This window comes from Lissotriton vulgaris, chromosome 7 (assembly GCF_964263255.1).
Source record: "Lissotriton vulgaris chromosome 7, aLisVul1.2, whole genome shotgun sequence".
In the NCBI taxonomy this organism is placed as follows: domain Eukaryota; kingdom Metazoa; phylum Chordata; class Amphibia; order Caudata; family Salamandridae; genus Lissotriton; species Lissotriton vulgaris.
The window spans coordinates 704,250,721-704,267,661 of record NC_141695.1 but is presented as its reverse complement, the minus strand read 5'-3'; positions in this window follow the sequence as shown (position 1 = coordinate 704,267,661).

Below are 16,941 nucleotides of genomic sequence, written 5' to 3'. Positions count from 1 at the left end.
GTCTGTCTGTTGGGTATAGGGACGATTTTGCCGCTTTCTCGCATAGACTTCTGCCCAATTATAAACTTCACCCAACCTGTAGACAATGGTGTCTCTGCGGTATTTCCGCAATTTCCTCTCATTCACTTCTTCGGTATGTTTTGTTAGCTGTGATTTGATATCCTCCAATATGGTGTTCAGTTCTTCTGAAGTCATACCTTTACTCAATTCCTCTTTTACCTGGTTAATATCTTTTTCCAGTTCCTCCAATATTTGCGATAGTTCCTCAATTATCAATAGGATGAGATCGAGTGAACACTTATTGAGAATGGCATACCATTTGTCTGTGAATTTTTTGGAATTTTTGCATAATGATGGTTTCAATAAGATTCTCAGCCCCCGTGGGATTCTTGACGCTTTATGGTATCTAAACATTGTGCTGGCATGCAACCTTTGGTTGATGATTTTCCGTGATAGATATAATAGTTGTTTGACTTGTTGTTCTTTGGATTTCGATGTGGTGTATTCACACGTTTCCTCTTGGATGAGGGCATAGATTTTGGTAGTTTCCTCTGTAGAGTATGCAAATGTGTCTGCCCTTGTTTCAGTTAATTTTGTGATTTCTTCGTACTGCATTTTGTTCGTTGCGTGCTACAGTTATGGAGCAGAAATACTAGACAGAATGGGGTTATGAACTGTGCACTGCTGGTTCTAATCCACACTTATTTTGTATACCGTGCTCCTGGGTTACTCCCCGCTCAGGAGTAAGACAAAACACAAATGGATAGCACTGGCGCAAGCATGCGTGAGTGACTCCCAGGTCACTGGTGATTAGCTGAAATATTCAGCAAAGTTTGTCAATAAAGTTTTGTACCATCACATTTTCAACAATGATAATAACGTATTCTCTTGTTTTTCTTTCGAAAATCATTTATTCATACTTTAGATTTTTTTCATATCTCTGTGATATATTTCCTTCATTATTCAATCATGAAGTGAAGTTTTAACAATCCATATCATTTCCAAACATCCAATTGGTTTCCAATGCATTTCGCCCCTTGGGCTTCATCAGGGAAATCTATAACACGAAAAATACATCTCCGATTATTCCAATAACAATGATGTGTATAATGGCATTTCTTTATGCTAATCACAAATAAATATCCTGCTAAACAATAACCTGAATACACTGAAATAATAATCGTATTAAGCATAGTGGCTACACTGTTACCACGATACATTTCACAAATCAACCCGTTACAAATCTGCATGAGTGACCGTTCTTTCATGCTGTCACCTCTCAGTATAAACGAAAACTAGCTAGCAAGGGTTCACGAACTTCTATACATTTACGCGCTGGAGTTCACAACTACGGAATTATTAAAACACCAGTCGGTGGGAAATACTTTCAAGCAGTCGAAAGACTTTTAGCGCATTATGCCCCTGACTTAACGTGTAACCGGCAAACACTCTTCATTCTTACCCGGGAAATGGTTAAAGTGCACACGTATCTCATCTGCGGCTCGAGTATCTGAAACACTCGACCGACGGCGTGTGACGTATGAGCCGGAAATGGCTTGGTTTTCATATATTTAAAGGGGCGACTACGTTCATGTAATATCCCAACCGGGTTCATGAGTGAACTTATTTATAAAAAATAGGGTGTCTACCTGTTTAGTTCCTATCCTCTAAAGAAACAAAAACATAAACACAAATATAAAACAGCAATGATAACAGCAACACTTATAATGGAGAGATATATGGATGCATGCAACAGCACAAGTCTTTCTTCTATTGAGCATTGTACTACAGGTAACAGCTGTATTCAACCCTCTCATTGATTCCATGTGGGGTCAAACTTTGTAGGAAAATAATCCAGTGATTTTCTCGCATAAGCAGAGTCTTTTTATTGTCTTTGTCTTCTTTTCTATCAACAATTTCTAGAATGCAGGCTTTTATTTGATTCACTTGGTGCCTTTGTTCCAGAAAGTGGGTGGCTACTGCTGATTTCATAACTTTTGTGCGAATGTTACTCTTATGTTCTGTGAGTCTTGTTTTAAGTTTACGCTCTGTTTGGCCAACATATACTTACCCGCAAGGGCATTTGATGAGATAAATAATGTTTTTAGTATCACAAGTGCCTGTAACATTCAATTTAATTTTATTGCCCTTCATGGGATGCGTGATGGTATTGCCTTCCATAATGTTGTGGCAGTTGCTGCAATTTTTACAAGGGATTGTTCCTTTGTATTTTTTTCTGGCCTCAATGATATTCGGACATTTAATAAGTTCTCCCAAGTTCTTGGCTCGCGTGTATGCAAAAACAGGTTCCTCCTTGAAGATGTTTTGGAAATCTGGTTCAGTTTGCAACATTGGCCAATGTTTTTTAATAGCTTTTTTCACTAGGTGACTCACTGTGGAGAATTTGCTGACACAAGTTATTTTAGCCTCTTCTTTGTTGGATTTTGACTTTAACAACATTTCTCTGGTTTTGGTTTGAGTCCTTTCCATGGAAGCTTTCAGTATGCTTACAGGGTATCCTCGCTTTTTGAAGCGTTGGAGCATGTTTTGGGTTTGCGTCAATTACTCCTGCGGGTTAGAGACGATTCTTTTAACTCTCAATAACTGGGAATAGGGTAGGTGTTGTTTCAGGGGACTAGGGTGGATAAAGTGGATAAGAGGTGAAGTTTATAATTGGGCAGAAGTCTATGCGAGAAAGCGGCAAAATCGTCCCTATACCCAACAGACAGACACATCATCTACCGACACAGATACCACATCAGAAGATAACAGAAGAGAACCCACTACAAGGGGACCGAAAGCAAACATCCCGAAAGCTACACAGCCTTTTTTAGAGGCAGGCCCCAGCGGCGGGGACGACCCAGGAGGTCAAAGAGAACAAGTAACAACGGAAAAGGAACAAGAACCGCCACAAACACGTCAGATAACCACGAAGAAGGACAAGAAGAATAATCAAAAATAGAGAACCTAGTAATCAACATCTCTAAAATGCATCTCAATACCACTCAGATTAAGACGTTACAAAAAGGGACGTCTTTTGTGCCCACGACACGCACCAACCAATTGGAAATAAACGTCAGTTTTTATAAACTCATGAGAAAATTAAGACTCCGACACTTCTTCTCGAACATTATTACGGAAACACAAGAACCAAGCGACGATCCTCTCAAGGGTCTTTACAAAAGCAGTACGTACATCCCTCCAATCAGCCACAAGACGTTGGACTTATATGAACAAATGGTTAAACAGGATTTGAACAAAATTAATTGCCGTAAACAGACTAGACATCGGAACCTTACTCAAAAAGAATATGCTACTTTAAGAACTATAGCAAACAACTCCAATATTGTATGTCAAATGGCGGACAAGGGAGGTGCCCTGGTAATCATGGATAAAGACTATTATGATTCCCAAATTGCAGTACATCTCCAAGATACCAACACGTATATGGAACTCAATACCAACCCTACGAAAGAGATACAAATGGTCCTAGAAAACATCATCCGAGAAGGGGTGTTAAGAGGATGCATTGATGAAAAAGTTAAAAAATATCTAACTACAGAGTACCCGAAAACACCTAGGCTATACCTCACGCCTAAGATCCATAAAGATCCGATTAGACCTCCTTGCCGACCCATTGTGTCTGCATGTGGTAGTGTGCACGAACCAGTAGGTAAATGGATTGACAAATACTTGCAGCCATTCGTAATCACAATGGATTCGTTTGTGAAAGACACAACTGACTTTTTGTTGAAATTGGAATCTATTAATTTGACACCAGAAGAAGAAATCACTCTATGTACGATCGATGTACAAGCATTGTACACTTCCATCCCACACCTCTCGGGTATGGAAGCAGTAGAAGAAGCATTATTAACCATGGAGTATGATGATTCCACAAAATATTTCTAATGGAAATGTTGAATTTCATTCTGATGCACAGTTATTTTGAATGTGACAAGCGGTGGTACCTACAAAAGTCGGGAACATCCATGGGCAATCCGGCTGCTCCAGCCTACGCGAATATCTTTATGCACCAATACGAACAAAGACACATTTTACAACAAGATCAATGGAAACAGGGATTACGGATGTACGTCAGATATATTGATGACATATTCATACTATGGAAAGGAGAAAAAGAAAATTTAATTGAAAACATCAGCAAATTAAATACCATAGATCCTCGCATCCAATTCACGTCAGAAATCCATCAGAGCCAAATCAACTACCTAGATGTGACCATCATCAAAAGGAATCATCATCTAGAGACCACGTTGCACACTAAAAAAACAGACAGGAATAATCTCTTGACATATCAGAGTTTCCACCCTAGTCCCCTGAAACAACACCTACCCTATTCCCAGTTATTGAGAGTTAAAAGAATCGTCTCTAACCCGCAGGAGTCATTGACGCAAACCCAAAACATGCTCCAACGCTTCAAAAAGCGAGGATACCCTGAAAGCATACTGAAAGCTTCCATGGAAAGGACTCAAACCAAAACCAGAGAAATGTTGTTAAAGTCAAAATCCAACAAAGAAGAGGCTAAAATAACTTGTGTCAGCAAATTCTCCACAGTGAGTCACCTAGTGAAAAAAGCTATTAAAAAACATTGGCCAATGTTGCAAACTGAACCAGATTTCCAAAACATCTTCAAGGAGGAACCTGTTTTTGCATACACGCGAGCCAAGAACTTGGGAGAACTTATTAAATGTCCGAATATCATTGAGGCCAGAAAAAATTACAAAGGAACAATCCCTTGTAAAAATTGCAGCAACTGCCACAACATTATGGAAGGCAATACCATCACGCATCCCATGAAGGGCAATAAAATTAAATTGAATGTTACAGGCACTTGTGATACTAAAAACATTATTTATCTCATCAAATGCCCTTGCGGGAAAGTATATGTTGGCCAAACAGAGCGTAAACTTAAAACAAGACTCACAGAACATAAGAGTAACATTCGCACAAAAGTTATGAAATCAGCAGTAGCCACCCACTTTCTGGAACAAAGGCACCAAGTGAATCAAATAAAAGCCTGCATTCTAGAAATTGTTGATAGAAAAGAAGACAAAGACAATAAAAAGACTCTGCTTATGCAAGAAAATCACTGGATTTTTTTCCTACAAAGTTTGACCCCACATGGAATCAATGAGAGGGTTGAATACAGCTGTTACCTGTAGTACAATGCTCAATAGAAGAAAGACTTGTGCTGTCGCATGCATCCATATATCTCTCCATTATAAGTGTTGCTGTTATCATTGCTGTTTTATATTTGTGTTTATGTTTTTGTTTCTTTAGAGGATAGGAACTATACAGGTTGACACCCTATTTTTTATAAATAAGTTCACTCATGAACCCGGTTGGGATATTACATGAACGTAGTCGCCCCTTTAAATATATGAAAACCAAGCCATTTCCGGCTCATACGTCACACGCCGTCGGTCGAGTGTTTCATATACTCGAGCCGCAGATGAGATACGCGTGCACTTTAACCATTTCCCGGGTAAGAATGAAGAGTGTTTGCCGGTTACACGTTAAGTCAGGGGCATAATGCGCTAAAAGTCTTTCGACTGCTTGAAAGTATTTCCCACCGGCTGGTGGTTTAATAATTCCGTAGTTGTGAACTCCAGCGCGTAAATGTATAGAAGTTTGTGAACCCTTGCTAGCTAGTTTTCGTTTATACTGAGAGGTGACAGCATGAAAGAACGGTCACTCATGCAGATTTGTAACGGGTTGATTTGTGAAATGTATTGTGGTAACAGTGTAGCCACTATGCTTAATACGATTATTATTTCAGTGTATTCAGGTTATTGTTTAGCAGGATATTTATTTGTGATTAGCATAAAGAAATGCCATTATACACATCATTGTTATTGGAATAATGGGAGATGTATTTTTCGTGTTATAGATTTCCCTGATGAAGCCCAAGGGGCGAAATGCATTGGAAACCAATTGGATGTTTGGAAATGATATGGATTGTTAAAACTTCACTTCATGATTGAATAATGAAGGAAATATATCACAGAGATATGAAAAAAATCTAAAGTATGAATAAATGATTTTCGAAAGAAAAACAAGAGAATACGTTATTATCATTGTTGAAATTGTGATGGTACAAAACTTTATTGACAAACTTTGCTGAATATTTCAGCTAATCACCAGTGACCTGGGAGTCACTCATGCATGCTTGCGCCAGTGCTATCCATTTGTGTTCAATCAAAAGCAATCATATACAATATAGTTTCAAAAATCTGTACATATTGTTTCAAGGATCTGTACATATCTCACATGTTTTTAAGTATATATATCCTGGCACGAATTGGTGGCAGAAACTCTCTATGTGTTCCTATATTGAAGCATAGGGCTCCATTAGGATGGCGGGTGGATTGCCCCCGCCAGGCTGGCGGTAGCCACCGCCAGCCTGGCGGGGGAAATCCACCCGCCATCCTTCCCTGTATTCCCCCCGCCATATTAGACTGGCGGGGGGACCACGGCGGAGCAAAACACCGCCCGCCACCTTTCCGCCCCGGTCGCCTTGCGGCCGGGGCGGAAAACGAGTAACATGCAGGCGGTGTCTGACCGCCCGCAATATTACAATGGGCATTTTTCAATGCCTTTCCGTGGCGGCAATGCCGCCACGGAAAGGCATGCGGTGTCCACTCTGGGGGCCCCCTGTGGGCCCCCAGAGTGAAGGCCTAAGGGGGGTGGCACACGGGGGGGGGTACTTGTGGTACCCCCCTGCATTTACATAATCAAAGCGGTAGGCACCGCGCGGTGCCTGCCGCTTTGATTATGTAAATGTTGCAAAGCATTTTTAGTATTGTGGCGGGCGGAGCACAGAGCTCCGCCCGCCACAATATTAAAAATGCAAAATGTGCCCGCCACAGTGGCGGGCACATCCTAATGGTGCGTGCGGGACCCCCGCCCTTAGGGCGGGCGGTCCCGATTTCCGATAGGATGCCATCCTAATGGGGCCCATAGTGTTCAAAGAGTAGGTGTTCTAACTTTGAAACACGAGTAGTCTAGATATTGCGACATTATCAATTTTGTTATTAAAAGGGTGGACCACCAGAGCTCATAGATGAAGAGACATTTAGCTGGCATTGATTTGAAAATATTGATCTTAGGGACGCACATATCGATCCACTGTTTAGTCCAATCTTAGCAGCATGTTTAATGCATATATCTGGGCATCATTGTGACATTTTTATACAAAGGACTAGACACTTAGAGATAGAATTGGATTATGTTCTGGTCTGTTATCTAAAACATGATCTATTATCACCCATAAATGTTTTAATGAGCAGCTTCTTAGTTGGCTCAGTTTACAGGGAGATGATGTTCCAAAATTTTGATTACTCATATTGTTGGATTAGCATTGGATTAAAACTAATGAATTATCATCATTCATGTGAATCCATCTACCTGGTAATCCAAAGTTTTGTTGCCTTCGAAGTGATAAATGGATGAATAAAAACGACGTGCAATAGTGCCCTGTGTAAAAATTAAACGGCTAAATCAGCGTTATCAGAATATTGGGAACATTTGAATGAAGAGTCTACTTAAATTGGTTAGTACCTACTGCGTAATCAATATCGTAGGCAGTCTTCCACTTTAATTTAATTCTGGTAGACTGGGGTCAGGACAACCTCAAGGATTTATATGGTGATTGACACCGTGATAGAAATTACCCTGTGTAAAAAACGACTCGGTCAAAACTACTTAAGATTCAGGAATAGTGAGATTTATAATCTATTGGGTAAAGTTGATACCTACTGTGCAAAAGATGTCACAGGGTGTCTTCAAATTTAATTTGGTTCCTGGTAGGAGCCGAGAGGTCTGTAGATAGAAAAGCAACAGAAATCCATTAGGAGTCTGTCACAACGTACAGCACGCTCAGTTTGACCTATTCTAAGTTAAAGATCTCACCTGGGAAAATGAAATCTTTGAAAAGTCCACGTAACCGCATGCATCCAAAGCAAGGAAACGAATCACCCAACCGCCATGTATTTAAAGCCCATCATTTGGAGATCAAAATGGGACTAACGTGATGTATTAAGGCAGCACCTTTCTAGCCGTAGAGGGGACTTTGGCCGCCATCTTTGAGTTAGCAATTAGTGTAGCTAAATGCACATTTTAGATTACTAAGGATCTCAATGCTCATAAAAGAGGCATTTAAAAAAGTTAAAATGCTAATTCTTCTTTGTTATTTGGATCCATTAACAAAGCTGCATTTAGACGCATCTTTATTTAACGATTGTGTAACGTAACTGTAATTGGTTATTTAGCAAGAGTTTTTACGTATTTTTACAACAGAAAACACAGGAAAGAATTGTTTTACATTAAAACATTGTTGTCCTTGTGCTTGTAAAAGCTTCATATATGAAAGCCAGCCAACAGAGATGGACAGGTTGCAAACTAACGTCTAACCCCTATTACTGAATAGACAAAACATTGCTAATTCAGCGGTTAAGCCCTTATAAAGTGACAACATCATGTCATTTGGAGAACATGGTATTCAGTAGTTTACATGTTAATCGTAGTTATCATTAGCATATATTGCATCTCGAAAAAATTATCAGTTTACAATTTATTGTGTATTATTTTGTGTCACACTACATAATAGTTAAAAATGATCATTGTTGTATCAGATTCAAACAATATGCAACTTCTGTAGACAAGGCCAAATTTTCTAAATTCATTAAAAATAACTAACAAATAATGCAGAATAATAAAAAAAAATTGTATACCAAGTATAGCAGGGGCTTAACCATGGGTTGATGGCTATGGATACTGTACAGATAGAGATTACTCGCATCAACCTCCCCTCAAGGACAATGGTATCAAACCTTTATGTACATTTCACAATTAACATATAGCCTCTAGTCGGTCTACTCTCTAGTCAATCGAAATTCGGTTACATACACTGTCGTACAAATCCACAAAGTGATCGCTACTTCTTTTGGTTGCATTGCAATGTGTCAGTTATTGATTCATGATGGCTAACAGAAATTAATATCGGCATTGACTATACAAAGATTACTTAAGTGCCTAATATAGAAGAGACTATAACTGACGTTTGTTGGCCAACCACAACCTAACATTAACAATTACTGCTGTGATCATCATATTGAGACAATTATATCACAGAACCATATCGGTTTACAATTTCATACATATCGTGGTATCAAATTATTATCACAGTATCACTGGGCAGTTGGAGATAGATTATGTTAACGATTACAATCAATCTATTGATATGAAAATGAGTACTCATGATCAATGGTGCTATCAAATTGCATATCATTACATTACAGATATCGATAGCTTAACAGCTTTAAGTGAGTAACTTACAATTTCACCATACTGATTTCTTATGACAGACAAGCTAAGGAGTGCCATTCAGTTGCACTGTTTAGGCCCTTTTCAATAGTGTTAGTGTTACAGATGTATTTGTCTTCCCTTAGGGTAAGGATCCGGTCAACATTTTGTTGGCGTTTAGTTGGTTTGATTACATCAATAGCCCACCAAGTCATTTGGTCAAAAGTATGTCCAAATCTAATAAAGTGTTCTACAAGAGGTTACATTTTTGGTTTTACATCTAATGCGTGACTGATGTTGAAGTATCCTCTTTTTTATGGGCTGGATGGTCTTGCCAATGTAGTGCAGGTCGCACGGACATTTTATAGAGTAAACCACATTTGTGGTATTACAATTTGAGAACGACCTGAGTGTTATATTTACATCATTGATGGTACAGGTTGTAACTGTCTCTGTAGTATGACAAGCTTGGCAATTGCTACACTTAAAGTGTCCAATAATAGGGATAAGTTGTCTCATATTATCCACTACATTAGGGTCTGTCGTCCTGTCATATGCATGAACTAAACGGTCCTGCAAATTAGTGCCTCTTTTAAATGCAAAGAGTGGCTTCTGGGCAAATTCAGGAATCGATGACAAAAGATTCCATTGTTTCAGTATAATTCTTTTAACAGCATTAGAGTGTGTTCCAAAGGTTTACAGACAAACCAAAGTAATCTTTTTTAGGGCGTTCTTTAACTGTCAGCAAATGCTCTCTGTGGTTATACCAAGCCCTTTTCATTGATCTTTTTAAGAGCTTGGACGGATAACCTCTTGCTTTGAGTTTTTCTCTACGTTTTTTCGCTTCATAAAACTAGTCTGTTTTCAGAGTACAATTTCTGCTCAAGCGCAGAAATTGGACAAAAGGTAGCCCATCCTTTAAGGACTAAGGATGGTGACTTTGATACTTCAACAGAGTATTTTGAGTGGTGGGCTTGGTATATAGGCTCATGTACAAGTGGTTTGAAGTATCGTTTTTAATTGAGATGTCCAAGAAATTCATTTTTTGGTTGTTGTACTCAAGAGTGAATTTCAAATGTTGGCTTCGGGTGTTAAGCCACACATGGAAATCCTGTAGTTCAGATTCTGTACCATGCCAAACCATATACACATCATTGATGTATAGCAACCACTTCCGGATGTTATTCCAGAAGGGGTTGGACACATAGTGAATGTGCTCAGTCTCAAAGTGGGATACATAAATGTTGGCTATATCCGGAGCATAGCGAATCCATGCTCCGGATATAGCCAACATTTATGTATCCCACTTTGTGACTGAGCACATTCACGATGTAGCATAGCGAATCTATGCTCCGGATATAGCCAAAATTTATGTATCCCACTTTGAGACTGAGCACATTCACGATGTGTCCAACCCCTTCCGGAATAATATCCGGAAGTGGTTGCGATACATCGATGATGTGTTTATGGTTTGGCATGTACCGATTGCAAAAGGTCATTTTGCCTATACAGCGCATGCGTGCTGCATAGGCGAGACCTAAAAAACCTAAAAGGGTAAAACCCATCAATATGTGAGAAATTTTAAAGTGTGAGGGCTAGAAAAAAGGCAATGGGAAAAAGCAGTATAGGAAAAAGGAGACATAAAACATTTCAGAGTATGTAAAATGAACAATTTACAAAACTGTTTAATTATATACATACAGTTTTAAGGCTGCCAGCCGACTGGCATACCACTAGCCTGCATTTTATTTCTATGGCAATTAAAACAAGCAATGGCAAAGTTGATATATTTTGCCTATAGAGAGTTATTTGTCTTTGTTTTTAAGTAATGTTGTGTAGCAGCATGGCTGGATGCTGTAACATCGAAAGTAAAACAAGCATTTATAATACACCACCCTTCTCCAGGAATATAAAAGAGCCATCCTCCATGCCAAATTTGAACATTTCTCCTCCAAGATCCTCCTTGCCAAAAATAAACCTAAGGAAATTTTCACCATAGTCGATGAACTAGCTTCTTCGGATAGAGTTACTCTCAAACCGGTTCCTTCCCAATTCCTCTGTGATTCTCTCAATGATCAATTCATTGAGAAAATTGCAACTATTAAGTCCAACATTCCCTTGCCTCCCCCTTCCTTTCAATGTCCCCAACCCCCGCTCAACCCTTTTCTTTTAGATCAATTCCCTTTGATCTCTAGGGAAACCTTCTTTACCTTGCTTGCTAAGGTCAAATCAGGATCCCCTTTGATACCTGTCTGGCCCATATACTGAGAGAGATCTTTTCCGCCTGTCCCTCGCCCCCCTTAACTTTCCTCAATGACTCCCTCTCGCAGGGTATTGTCTCTGATTCGCATAACCAGCATAACAATTCCTATCCTTAAGAAGTCAGGTGCTGACCCTACTTCCCTCTCTAACTACCACCCTATCTCCCTCCTCCCTTTCTTGGGAAAGATCCTAGAATGTCATGTCACCAAAGCCCTCAGCACCTTTACTGAGGAAAGCCGCTTCTTAGCCCCCCACCAGGCTGGCTTCCGTCCGTCACACTCGACCAAATCGGTTGTTCTTTCCATTCTGGACGAGCTTAGAGAGGGGGCCGACGTGAACTTGCCCCAGGCGCTGGTTCTCCTTGATTTGTCGACCGCCTTCGACACGGTCGACCATTCCATTCTCCTCGACCGTGTCAGAGGTGCCGGCATCAGGGGACCCGCCCTGGCCGGGCTTACCTCCTTTCTGGGGAATCGTACTCAGGCTGTTCAGCTGGCAGACTTCTCTGCGCACTTATGCAATGTCAACTGTGGGGTACCACAGGGTTCCTCCCTTTCCCCCCTTCTCTTCAACCTCTACATTCTCTCCCTTATATCTGCTTTGCAGCAGATGGAGGTCACAGTATTTAATTATGCCGATGATCTCCAGCTGATTTTTAACCTCTCCCCCTCCCTTGCTTCCTTTCACAGCTTCCAAACCACAATGACTTTTATCAGCGACTGGATGAACTGCAGTCACCTTAAGTTAAATCCCGATAAGACAGAACTGGTACTCACGGGTGGCAGCTCCAGTCCTAGGACACCTCTCTTTTGGCCCCCTTCCCTTGGTACCCCCCCCTTCAACTTCTCCCTCTGTTAAAACACTAGGGATGAAAGTCAATAGCGACCTCACAATGCATTCCCAGATCAGCACTGTGGTTTCATCATGCTTCCTGACACTTTGCACAATACGCAAGATCTCCCGTTTTTTTTCTTTTCCAGCTCTTAAACGTATTCTCCTGGCTCCTGCTTATGACCTTCGATGCCTCCAACTTATCCAAAACCATGCAGCTCGACTCATCTACAAACTCCCCAAATTTCACCATGTTACCCCTCTGTTAAAAACCCTGCATTGGCTTCCCATCCAGGAGTGTGCCTTCTTTAAGATGGGTTGTATGACCTTCCAGGCCCTGGCAGGCACTGCACCAGCTTTTATTAACTCCAAAAATCAAAGCGTATGTCCCCAACAGAGATCTGCGCTCCTCCACTCAATTTTTACTTTCCGTTCCCCGTTCTAGAAAGAAGAAATCAGGGGGCTTGAAGTTTTCCATCTTGGCTCCGACCTTCTGGAACACTCTCCCATTCATCATTAGGTCCACTCCAACTTATCTTGACTTTCGCAAAGCCCTCAAGACCTTCCTTTTTTCATGAGCCTTTTCGCCCTAGCTGACCTCCTCCACCTATCTGGGTCTGTGTCCTTAGCGCCAAGAAACCGCACGGTGATCAAGAGCTTTACAAGTCTCTTAACTTCAGCTTCAACTTCAACTTCAAATTGGTCTCAAATTTGTGAGAGTTAGAAGTATTGTTTCTGTAAATGGCAATCTATTTTACTCATGTGTTTTGATTTGGTGTGGAATGGATAAATGTGCTGTGGAGTGGAATTTTGTGGGTTGGATTGGAATTATTAGTTGTGGAATTGTGTGGTGTGGAGTGAGTTTATTAAGTGGAACTATGTGGAATGGTGTGCAGTGTGCAGTTAACATATGTGGATAATAATTATGTGATATAGAGTTGAGTGTACTGGACTTATGTGGGGTGTACTTGTGTGTCAAAGAGATTTTAATGATGTGATATGCTGTTGGATTTTGTGGCGTGATGTGGAATTATATGGTGTGGTGTAGATGTATTTGGTGTCTTCTGTACTTGTGTTGTTGAGTTGAAATATTTGGTTTGTTGCTGAATTGTGTGGCGTGGAAGAAAAATGGTTGAGTTGAATTGTGTGGCTTGGAAGTGTGCAGCATTGAGTGAAATTATGTTGAATGGAATTATGTTGCATGATGTGGAGTGTATTTGGGTGGATTATGTTCCCAAATTATGAAACATAATTACGAAGAAAGGCAGCCTTTCTTTGCGCACAAATTTGCAAAACCGTATTATATGCAAAGACATGTCCAAATATTTTAATAAAAACATGCAGAGTGAATCCCCAGTGACATTTGTGTTGAATAATTTTAGGGTTGCAAATGGTGCTAGGGCTATGCACATCTGTGGGGGTGCATGCACCATATTCATCTAAACTTAGCTTGGCAAATTTGTCAGGGGAGTTCTGATTCTGGTTCTCCAAACCATGCACCCATAGATGTATATGTGGTTCACAGGATTTTGAATTCACTGCTCAGTAGGCAATGAGCGGGTTACTTATAAAACTGTAAACATATCAAATGCTAAAAGCTATTGAGTTAGGTAAAAAAAAAAAGCATAAACATTTATGCCAGATAAAAGAGGGGAGACAACCGCGTCATTGCTTCTGACAGTGCAGAGTTGGGTTACTGGTATTCCTGACCTTTCCCTTGCTGCATTTTCCGAGTTGTTGTTGTCTTGCTTACCTTATGAGACGTGGGATGGTGGTTGGATCTTGCTTGGGGCAGTCTTGTTTCTTTTACAATGATGCTGACCCATGCCTGGCCTGCCTGAACACCAATGTGATAGGTTCATTTGTTTTTAGCTGGTGTGTTTGGGAAGGTCGTTTGCCACTGGCTACTTAGATAAACTTCCGAAAACAATGAATCCTACTTTCTTCCCAAACCCTCAGAAGAATAGCAATTTTATTATTATTGTAGGATTCTAGTTTTTCTGCACAATGATCCCTAGTCAGCTGGTCTGCTCAGTAGGTTATCTGTTCCCTGCTGTTATTACTGTGCGACCAGCCAGGTTGAATTCCAGCAGGGCCAGTTCAGCCTTGCATCCATCCAACTTAGATAAAATGAGTAGCATTAAATGGGTAACACGTGTTATTACAGCGCCTACAACTGCAAACCTCTAGCATTACATACTATAAAAATCATCATCATCATCATTATTGTTATAAACCTCCCAGTCACAGGTTTGATAGTGGCAGTGCCAACTTTCTGCTTCATAGTTCTAAAATCAGCTAAGTGAGTTGGGCAATGATGACCACTTAATATTTACAGCGCTATAAACGGTAAACACTTGCAAGCACTGTAAAAATAACCAGGTTCTTATTTGATGGTAAGGTCAACGAATACACCTAGCAGGTAATCTGCTTTAGATACACCTGTCCTCTTCTATTCGCAAAATCAAACAGAGAAGAAATGTACTGATTTTTTTTTTGTTCACATCGCTTTCAGGCAACGGTGCAGAAAACAGATTGTGAGTCACAATGGTAACAGAAAGCACATTTGGGAAGAGATGGGAAGGGAGGACGCCTGCCTGACAACAGACTGAGTCAAGAGCCACATCAGCACTACTGCGGACAGATTGCAGCCGTATTGGAGGGCACACTATGGAATCAGGGCTCAGTGGGAAATAGATCTAATCTTCCAGAGTCAGTTTTAAAAACAAGGCAAGAGCAGGCCGCTGCCTTAAGTCTAGAGGAGCAGAAGACCATCAGCATTATCATATAATTAGCAAAGACTACATGGAGTGAAGAGGCTCAAAATGTCACTTTGCCAAGGGTGGCAAAAATCCATGCAACAGCCCTGGTTAGATATCTCTGCTACCCACTGTTTCCCTTGGAGACTTTTTGAAGGGGGGAGAGGCCTGCAAAGCACTTAAATTGAACTACGCAATGCATCTTATATGGTGGGGTTTCACAAATTTTCCAAAAACTGTACACTACAGCTTGGAGAAACAAGGGATCATGTGCGTCAATAGTTACAGCTCTGAAACGATGTACAGGATCACTTCTCTAGAAGCAGTATATACTCACAAGCAAGCGAGGCACCGAGAGCGCTCAGTCTAAATGTCTCGAGTAACATTTCTATTTGTCTTTTGTGCTTTCGGTGACCGGTCTTTCAGGTGTAAACATAAGACGATGTTGGCAGATCCCCCCACTGCAATAATGCCCGCTTGAGCAGAAACATACCAAATACACAGAGAAACACGCAGCAGTCAATATGTCCGTCAAGTGCAAATGAGTCCATGCTTAAAGTTGACGCTTGATGTGCCACACAGATGAATGGATAAAGCACTGCATGCTGTGCCGATCAAGTTGAAAAGAGCAACAGAAGCATGCATAGCGATGGCACACCAGAAGGAACCAAGAATGTGTGATAGCCAATCCAAAGGAACAATTAGTGAAATTCCCTGGGCGTGAACCAAGCACCTTAAGGAGGGACAATTACAAGCAATGCACCAATAAAAAGGCAGCATTTCTGAAAGGCACAAAAATGAACGAATGGCAATCTATGGGCTTGGTTAAAGCCCATATTGCAGATACATCCTGCCTCGCAGAGCACCGCATGCACTCTGACTCTAGGCTTGACCTAAAAAGGAGATATGATACAGTCGTAACCCTTTTTTTTAAATGCTGGTGGGGTAGGAGGGAAGGCATGAGATACAAGGAGGGAGGGAAGGAATGGGTGTTGAGGCAACATGGGCAATGAATGGTGTGGGAATTAAAGCACTTTTTAGTTTTTTTCAGGCTGGAGGTACAGCTCTGCCAAATATCATGCATCAGTGGTTAGACGGATGCAGTGCAGCATGGAAGTCCTCATCATCACACTAAAATCCTTAGTCATGAATTTATAGTGCCTCCTATCACAGCGGCACTACTAGGCATATGGAGCTGCAAATAGGATCAGATCAGTGCATTGCAAAAGCGGGAGCAGCGGGCTGCTTGCTGGCAGTGCTGTGCAAACTGTGCTGCCAGTGAACCTGTATTATACAGTGCCACCTTCAAGGTTGTGTTTCGTCACTACCAATAATAAACACAAACTGTCATCACCCAGCAAAGGGCAGCCTCAGGCTCTGGCTGCAGTGCAAAATAAAGCTAAGCCTCAGGAACCAAGCCTTGTGACATGCCATGGCTAAGTCTGTGAAACTTACTCTTCAATTACATCCTCTCTGGAGAGTAGTATTCACCCTGAGACTACCCTGCAATGGACTGCCCCTTGCTCAGACTGAGAGTGATGATTAATCCAGGGGGTGGTGACTTGCCCAGTTGTATTTCAGAAACTGGCGCCACCTGCACGGCACGGTCAGTGACATTTTACTCAATTCCACAAAGTCAGTGATTGGATGATGATTGGCCAGTGACCCAGCAACTGATGGGCAAAATTATGTTTTGTGTTACTGCACATTGTGTGCTCCCCTGCAGGCATAGAGTGAGTGGGGCTGTTGGCACCTCTCAGAC